Below are 9,719 nucleotides of genomic sequence, written 5' to 3' on the forward strand. Positions count from 1 at the left end.
GATGGGGAGAAAAAGAGAAATTCCGTTCACATCACAGAATTTTGGTCTCAGTTTTGGTTTTTGTTTTTTACCCCTGACTAAATGTACCTGACCATCTGAGGTGCTCCTGTATTCCAGCATAACAGAGATCAAATCAATAATAAAAAGTTAGAAAAATGAACTACAGAAAAAGAATATAAAAAAAATAAAATAGAGCACAACTAAAAGAAGAAGAAAAAAATCATATTTTACACTCATGGATTCCCTCTTAGACTGAAGATTAGCCAGAAGTAGTGCTATGGAACAGACAAAAATCAAAGGAATGAATTATTATGACCCACTAGTACCCATCATGTTCTCCTCTATTGTGAATAAACACTAACTAACGGCACAGGGACAACCTTGGTTTTCTAAGGAAACCATACAGCAGTCAGACTTCTGATTTTGAAAATGCCTTTTGTGAGCTCCCTCCCCAGTGAGCTGCATGGCTTTACTTCAGAGGGCTGCACAAGCTCAAAAACCTCATGAGCTTTGGACTCTGTACGAGGGTTCTGGAAACTGATTGTTTCAAAGATCTTTTTTTTTTTTTTTTTCCAATTTTTTATATGCTTCAACTTTTTTCTACCTCCTTAAAATTTCTACTCTCCTCTGAGTTCTAATACAAAAATACAAATTAGGAGCAATTCCATGGAAGTCGGTGGTGCTTGTCATAAAACCTGCCTTGGTGAAACGCTGTTTTTAAAAAAAATAAATTGTTTTTCCAGCAGCATTGGCATTTCCTCCTCCTCCCCAAACCACCTCACCTTTTTCCAGTCATCTATTCTTTTGGCTATTATTTTAAGTACACCAATAACAATATTGATGTAAGTTCAGTCCAGAGTGCTTAAAATAATAGAAAACCACAGGCAAACCCTTTTGCTGCTTTTTGTACTCGGTGTGGAACAGTTAGCACAATAGCTGAGGGCTGATAATGAGCAACCCTATTGCGAAGGATCCTGGAACAGTAAGCTGTTTTTGCGGGCTGATCCAAAGTATAAGGAAGCTAGTGGATGTCTTCATACTTTGGGCTCCAAAGTTATGGGATGGGATCAGGTTTTAAGAGGACGTATAATAGGCTAATTGTTCTGAAGAGATACCAGCAATTTGCAGCTGGATGGCTATACTGCAGTATTTATTCTGAAATCTTTTTACATGTAGTAAAGCCATTTTTTACTCTTTATAAACCTATTTACCAAGGAACTTAATGCAAGAGAAAATTAATAATTTTGGAAGGGCTGGATTCCTGGAATGGGATTTTCTCTTTGCCTACCTGACAGCAAATTTGGCTGCTGATGGGAAGAGTAGTTACAATCAAGACGGCTGCGGGATGTGTTGCGGAGTGCTGTGTGCTGCCCAGCTTACCTGCAGAATTACCAGAAAAGGCAAAGACAATGGCATGAAAATGAGAAGAAAACCACACAACAAAAAGAATGAAACCATTCTCAATTACATATCTGCAGTCCAACTGATCTCTGCGGGGGCTGCATGGTTTTAGTGCACACAAGTGATGGTTGCCTCAAAGGCCTGAAATAAGAGTGGGAGGGAATCGCTGATGACTAACAGGGAAGTTCCAGGGAAAGACCCCTGGTAGAATAAGAGAAGTACCTATGGACGTTGTGCTTGGAAAATGCAGAATGACTGAAAATGAAAGTAATTCGATAACTGTGCGGAGAGAAGAAGGTTGGGTGTTTAAGTCATCAGAGAAGCTGAAATGGCAAGCGTGAGTGCTGGCACTAGCTGCAGCCTGCAGGCAGCTGAAAGGGGAGCTCCAGCTGCAAGCCCAAGAGTCCAAGATAACAATCACTTGGGAACACTTGTGCCAAGAAGTATGGCTCCATTACTGCTCTCCCACTAATGCGAAGGATAATAGAATGAGAAAGATGCAGGTCTGGAAGGGGCCTCGGTAAGTCCTTTAATTGGTTTCCTGCCTGAAGGCAGAATGAACTGTACTTATGCTATTTCTGGTAAGTGTGAGTCGAACCTGTTCTTAAAGGCCTCCACTGACAGAGGCTCTGCAGGCTGAGAGGAGAGGGCAGGTGGTGATGATACATGAGGTGGAAAGGTGGGCAGAGGTGGAGAACCAGTTGACCAGAGGAGCTGAGTGCAAGAGCGAGAGAGTGTGATTAAAAAGGAGCAGAAAGTGAAAAATCTCAGCCATAACATCTATAAGAAAAATCCAAAGAATGTGGGGCATAGAATAGGAAAGCCAAAGCTGTTTGTCAGGAATTAGGTGAGGAAACGTGGAGTTCACAAGGGAGGAAGTTAGGTAAGTGAAAAAGGGCTTGTGTAGCAGGAAATGTCGACTTGTGCTGGATTCCCTGCACATTTTATTATTATTTTTTTATTTATTTTTAACAGTACTCTTCTTGTTTCTTCACCAGTGATCACATGTATATTCATGCAATTGTCAACTCGATGTCTCTGTAGATGAACAGAGCACTCTTCCTGAATTGCCGTGGTGGTTGCTGTAACGGCCAGATCCACAAGGAAGGGTCTCGTGATTGGCACTGGAGTGTTTCCACATAAAGGTGGGAGCACAACAGTCAAGTATGAAAACCTAGCTAGTGACACGAAGTTCTTTCCTGGGCATCTGCCAAACAATGCTACCACTGAAAGGCTGTTAAACCATCCGGAAAAACTTCTTCCTCAGAACACAAATGTCATATATACATTTTTACAAGCAACTTGAATATCCTGAAAACAGTAAGGCCAGTACCGGATGAGGAAAGTAAGAGAAAGGAGGAGAAAATGGAGGCTGAGAACTTCACCTGGTGTAAATTAGTTTGCTGCCTGTCATAGCCAACACAATATCACTCACCGAAGGATGGAGATAAATTGCAGAATGGTATCTTCAGGACTTTGTTTAGATACTGAACACCTCTACGGTTCCAAAGTGGTTTCACCAGTTAGGGATGTCATGTAGGAGAATAAGTTCTCCCAAAGAACAGCTCAAGTTAAATAGGGTGTCCAGTGAGACTATGGTGATGATCCCTTTTCACCAACTTTTAATTTCACAAATCCAAGAAATGTCTGCTACTAGTCAGTAAGCCCATACTTGCCAGCTCATACCTGGAATGGAAATTTCCTCAGAAGAAGAGTGATATTTCAAACACTCACATCCAATCTAGCTAGCGCATAGGTGGCTCTGAAGAGCCATATGGCCTTCATTAGAACAGGAGGCAGATGGAAATCAGGAAGAGATTAAAACTCTCTAAAAAGAGCTGAAGTTACAGCACACGGTACGTGGTCATTCATTATCACTGGACATATTGTCTTGACACTTATTGCACACAGAAATGAAAATCCACATAAGACAAGGTAAATTAAATATGGCTTTACTTCCTAATATGCTTTTCAAACACACATCTCACACATCCTAACAGAAATTGACAGAAAAGCTGCATTTTAGAGAAACCTGCCTCTGGCTTTCTTAAAGGGACTGCACCATTAATCTAACTGTGCAGGAGTATGATGCATTAAAGGTGTCCCAGGTTGGACAGTGATGACAGAAGCTTGATAATAATGCTTATCTTACTGCTAAGTAAAGAACAATGCTATACTACATCACCAGCTCTGGGCCAAATCCCAGCCCCTGATGGTGAGATGATGTAACGGTTCGGGCCTGGAATGATACTGGGAAGCTCTACATTAAAAAGGATGCTCTGTAGTAACTCTGTGTGGGGCCTTGCTGCCCCACATGCAAGGGACTTCCTAGAAGAGAGCTGTGCTCTGCATAGACAGGATAATAATGGTTGCTTTGTGAGGGGTGGGTAGTGCTATAGAAATCCAGCCTCTGGCTCATGTCAGATGTTGAATACATTATTCAAGTGCAGCAGAATTATGTGATTACTCAGGAGAACGCCCTTGAAGCAATAAAAAGCTTTGAGGGTGAGGCAGAATCTCTAACACTGATAAAAGTATCACTTTTCCTGCCTCTTCTGTGTGCAATGGTGAAGTGTCACCACATGTTGGCCAGCAGGCAGCTACGCCACCACGGTTCAAGACCTACTGGCCCTTTCTTTCCTAGAAAGTTTTAAGTTATTCAGCTGAAGTGTATAATGGGTGAACTCTCATGAACTCAACCTAGCATTAAAACAGACAAAAGTGGTCATTCTGGCCACCACAAACAAGGGGGGTATCTGTTTGCATAGCAGCCAGGATGAACCTGCAGTCCCCGCTGATGAAACCCTGCCTGGCTTCCACCCGCCTGACTTCACTTGTGAGACGAGTCACGGTTGCATGTGTTGCTCCAAGGCCAAGTTTGAGGCAAGAGATTCCTTCTCTGTCTCCAGTGTTATTTTGGTATATTTTATTTGGCCCAGTATTTGGGAAAACAAGAGGGAGGTTTTCCGTAGGGAGTGGAATGAGGAGGCAGGAAGGGCTACCATATTTCTCCAGACGGAAACTCCTACAGTGTTAGAGTCCAGCGCTGCTGCATGTGTCAACAGATCAAATATGATACAGAAGGCCCTCTGCCAACTCTTTGCTACTGCAGCAGCAAACTGGGGAGGAAAGCAGGATCTCATATCCAGTACCACTGAGCTAGGTTCAGCCTGGGCTGGAGGGGGCTAAAGCAGGAAGAAATTAGTAACCACCTTCTCCTTTCCACACAACACAACATGGGCTGGCCCAGGGCCCCCAGCAGGACATGGCTGGCCTGCAGAGGCTCAGAGGCAGGGCGATCGGGTCTTCTGCTGCATCAGATATGGTATTAGCCACCTCTGTTGTAGGGTTCTTAACATGTGGAGTCCTCATCCCAGTCACTGCCCCTGAAAATGAAGTTGTCTCCAGAGCACCACACTGCACACTGTGCCCCTCCATGCCAACAGGTGTGATTCAGACCAATAGCTGCTGAGGGCAACAGATTGAGCCGTAATTAGCTGCTGTTAGTCATCCTCTTCCCAAGTACGAATGGTATAACATTTGATTATTTCATCACAGTTGGATGTGGGAGGAAGGTAGGCCTGAAAACATTTTCCTGACAGCATACTTCCCAGCTCTTTTAAAACACCTCTCATGTTGACACTCAGCACAGCATTTCAAACAAAATGCTATTTCCTCTTGCAGAGCAGTGAGGAAAAAATGCTGTCACAGATTTTGTAACAAACATTAGGTAAGCAATAACTGTACCCATTGTGCAATCTGGAATCCAGGTAGAAAAACAATCCATAGATGGCTAACAGAGAGGCAGTGTGTGTCTCAACCATCCAAAGATGTGATCTACTTGAAAAGCAGAGAGAAGGGACAAGGTTGAATGTGTTAGTAGGGCAACCTCATGCTGGCAAGTGTGAAGAACAACAAGGCATAGTTTTTAGACTGGAAGTTACTAAGCTGACACTGCTGGAGAAAATGTGGGTTACTTGTGCTCAGCTAAGCTCTTCATGTTCCTTTCTCACGTAAGTGTTCAGTGATCTGCCTTCAGCAATCTTCTGTTCTGATAGAAATCTCATCTACCATGTAGTGTCAAACCCATTATTAAGGTGGTGATGTTTATTCATATTATGAAAACCACGTTCTCTAAATAGAAAAAAATACAGAGGCTTTAGTGAGGGTTTCAATAACAATTTTCCTTTTTCTTTTTCCTTTTCCTTTTGCTTTTCACTTACTGCCTCATTATTTCATCCTCCTCTTGAATTCATAGCGCCTGGAATACCGAACCTCTCTCTGGAGGTCTTTATGTTGGTCTTCTCAAAATCCTGGAGTTACAAGAGCCAGTTTGGTGGGAGGAAACTGTCTAGGGATATGGGACAGACCTCAAGCAAGTATAATGTTCTCAAAATCCACATAATAAATTTCTGAGTGGTAAAAGAGGATTTAACAAGAAAAATTCCCATATATAATAACTTCTGGTTTACTTCTGGAGGGTTTATAGAGAATCAAATGAAAAGTAGTTGGGATTCTAGCATTCCCAACATCATGTGTCTGGCCTAAGAGTGTCCCTTGCACAAGCAGAGCCTGCGTTGTATAGTACAGATTTAGATAAATGCTGCTCATCTGTCTAAGGTCAGCTTCTCTTCTCTTCTCTTCTCTTCTCTTCTCTTCTCTTCTCTTCTCTTCTCTTCTCTTCTCTTCTCTTCTCTTCTCTTCTCTTCTCTTCTCTTCTCTTCTCTTCTCTTCTCTTCTCTTCTCTTCTCTTCTCTTCTCTTCTCTTCTCTTCTCTTCTCTTCTCTTCTCTTCTCTTCTCTTCTCTTCTCTTCTCTTCTCTTCTCTTCTCTTCTCTTCTCTTCTCTTCTCTTCTCTTCTCTTCTCTTCTCTTCTCTTCTCTTCTCTTCTCTTCTCTTCTCTTCTCTTCTCTTCTCTTCTCTTCTCTTCTCTTCTCTTCTCTTCTCTTCTCTTCTCTTCTCTTCTCTTCTCTTCTCTTCTCTTCTCTTCTCTTCTCTTCTCTCTTCTCTCTTCTCTTCTCTTCTCTTCTCTTCTCTTCTCTTCTCTTCTCTTCTCTTCTCTTCTCTTCTCTTCTCTTCTCTTCTCTTCTCTTCTCTTCTCTTCTCTTCTCTTCTCTTCTCTTCTCTTCTCTTCTCTTCTCTTCTCTTCTCAAGATATTTTATTTTTAACAAGCAAACTTGAAAGAAAAAGGAATCTAGACACTAAGCTAAATATATGTTATGCAATTGCTTACTCCAACGTTTAGAGCATATTGTTATCAGCTGGCATTTTTAAAAACTCTGAACCATCCAGCTGAGTGAGCTGAGCTGGTAACAAGCAGATCAGAAACCATGCCATAGTGGTGGTTACTTCTCTCTCCTGCACAAAGACCTCAGCAGCATTGATAAAATGATATGAACAGCTTAATACGTTGGCATAGTGCACAGGTGCTACCAGTTTTACAGGTGCTAAAGAGGGTGTACATCTTGGCTTTGAAACAGGAAGGGTGGATGACCAAGAAAGTGTCCATATTCAGAGTGTAAACTGATGTGTTTTGTTGTTGTTGCTGTTTTAAGCAAATATTTGTAACTATACCACTTACTGACAGTGATGAACTTATTACTCTTACAACCAGGATGATGGATTCAGTTTGCAGAAATAATCAGTTTCACGTTCCAATGTGTCTCTCATTTTATGTGTTTTAATTCAGGAGATTTTGAATGTTGTTTTGGGATTGCCACCGAAATAATGTCAAGTAAAGCACTATCAGCTCTGTTTTACTGCGAGATTATTTCGCATTCAAACATATTCAAACTTTTCCATTTTTCCATTCCACAATTCACTGTGGTAGTTCTAATATTACTTTCTTGTATTACATGAACCCTCTCTGTGGTTTTATGCTTTAAATATTTATAGACTGCTATAATGCCCAAATAATCACATGTCAAGTCCTCAAGAATAATTGTATGTTAAAATTACCTACATTTTAACAGAGCTTTAAGCCCTTGAAGGAGGTAAATGATGGCTTCATTAAGAAATCTTCACAGCACTGTAGCTGTCCTCCTTTTTGATGGCTTTGTGTTAGAACTGACTGGCAATACGTGATACCTCGTGTGAGATATGTTACATACATGGTACAGTGAGGGCACAAAAAATCATATTTGAGGAATAACCATTATTCTTCTTAATTCTTATTCTTCTGTGTCTGACAACATATATCGTTTGAATTTTGGGCAAAGAAACAAAGCATCAACTAGGAATTTTTTACAGTTAAAAAGAAAGCTCTTGCAGATGCTGAGTGCAGAATTTACACAAACTGAGACATTTGTGTGATTTGTGCCTCATGGTGTCTTGGGCCCCAGCCAAAAGTGTAAGCTGCTCAGAGACTGTTTGGTTCCCCTGAGATTACATATTCCCTGTAATGCAAGATGTTTTTAAAAAGTAATTTACTTACTGTGATATTAGGAGTCCTAATGTGTGGATCTATATTTCCTTCTGGGTTGCTTTTTGCTTGAAAATCCTGGCAAACCTCGTAATGAATGTTGTGTAATCTCTGTCACTTGATTGTGGATCTAATTTTAGGTACTGATGTTTGATTTGGAGATTTTTTGTACTTTAGGAGAGATCAGAATGATTTGCATTTCCATGACCTGCATTGTTTTGAATCTTAATTGCTGTCCCTGTAATCACATAATCACTGGGAACCTGATCCTTCAGACACTTACTGTTGTTTGCAATGTAAACTGTCAATGGGACTGTTCATAGGACTAAGTACTGTTTCCCAGCTGAAGTGTTTGCAGATTTGTATCCTGTCTCCAGACACAGTGGAGGGGGTAATGATGGGGGGAGAAGGTGCTGGGAATAAACAACTCATGGTTCCGTTGGAGGCACCAGGAGTAGTTAAACCCTGCATCCCAGGCAGGGTGGCACCGGCTAGAGGAAATGAGCCTGACTCATCAGAAAGCTTTAATAATTTGCCCTTTATACAGACCTTTCTCTGGACAACCTGCCTCCTTAATGTTTATGTAGCTGAAAGTTTTGAAGTTTTGAAGGCTGTGTCTAAAGATACCTGTTTCCTGAGGCTTTGTCCTGTCTACCTAAGGCAGTTGAGGAGTTATCAGAGCAGAAAAACATCGCCCTTACTATAGGCATAGTCTGGTCTTCACTGTGATGTTGGCTTTTATTCCCATAAGGCAAAACCTTTGCATTCCACCTATTGGTGGCAGTAAATAGTTTGTGGAGGGGTGTATGAGAGGAGGAGTTGTTTTCAAAGAAAAAATATGAAATAAAAATATTTTTAAAGGCTGAGGTTTCAGGACTGAAACAGCAGAACCACTGTGTTGATATCAGAGGCAGATGAATTGAACGAGTTGTTTCGGAGAGAAAAACATTGAAATATAGATGTCATATATATGTACGTTAAACACTTCTAAAAATGTGTCACATCTCAAAGATGGTCAAACCATGGAGTTCAGTTCTGCTTCATCTGAGGCTACTTGTTAAGTTCTTGTGTACATCGTTAGCTTGGAGAGGCTGGTGTTTTGTGACGGAGTCATCCACCAGCAATTTGTGACAGTTCTGCCAGGGCTGTCTGTTTTAAGGTAGTATCACATGGATGCAAAGGAAACTGAGAACTTCTCCAGCTTATATTGGTTTTCAAATCCACCCAAATATCCTCTCCAGCAGGATTCTCACCTGGAGCTTTAAGACACCCATCAGCCTCACAAGATCTCTGATAAACACCAGGTAGATTCCCTGGAGCATGTCACTAAGACCAAGTGCAGCAAAAAATCCATCACCGTGTGCGAGTCAGCTGCAGCTCCCTGATTCTCTGCCCAGCCTTGGACACAGATTTGAGCAACATGAGAGCTTCTCTGACCTGTGTCATCTGGCAGTGGTTCCCAAGAGCTTGTTTACACTGGGTATTTTTTCATTAGAATGTAATTACACCACTGAAACTACATGAGCTTGAAAACTTTACATGTGTAACAAAGTTCAAACAGGTAAGGGGCTTTGTTGTAAGTCACATTTAATACCAGCACGGTGTATCACCAATAACCACCCTCGCTACTGACAAAAAGCTGCAGTAGGCCATGCATCGGCTGAAGATTGCCAGCGTTACGTTTCAGGTCTGTGCCTTCACTCCTGATCCCAAGAGCATGCAAGAGGAGCAAGCTGAGTGAGCCTGCGAGTGGTAAGGGCTGTGCACAGAGTGCTGCCATGTGCACAAAACACTGGTGTTTTCACACTGTTGTTTTGCAAGGAGAGAAGTCATCTGAGGAGTTTACTCCAGGTGTATATTGGTCTCTTCAGTCAAATCATCATGTTCCTTTTTTTTT

The sequence above is a fragment of the Anas platyrhynchos genome, chromosome 1 (genome assembly GCF_047663525.1).
Source record: "Anas platyrhynchos isolate ZD024472 breed Pekin duck chromosome 1, IASCAAS_PekinDuck_T2T, whole genome shotgun sequence".
NCBI classification, from domain to species: domain Eukaryota; kingdom Metazoa; phylum Chordata; class Aves; order Anseriformes; family Anatidae; genus Anas; species Anas platyrhynchos.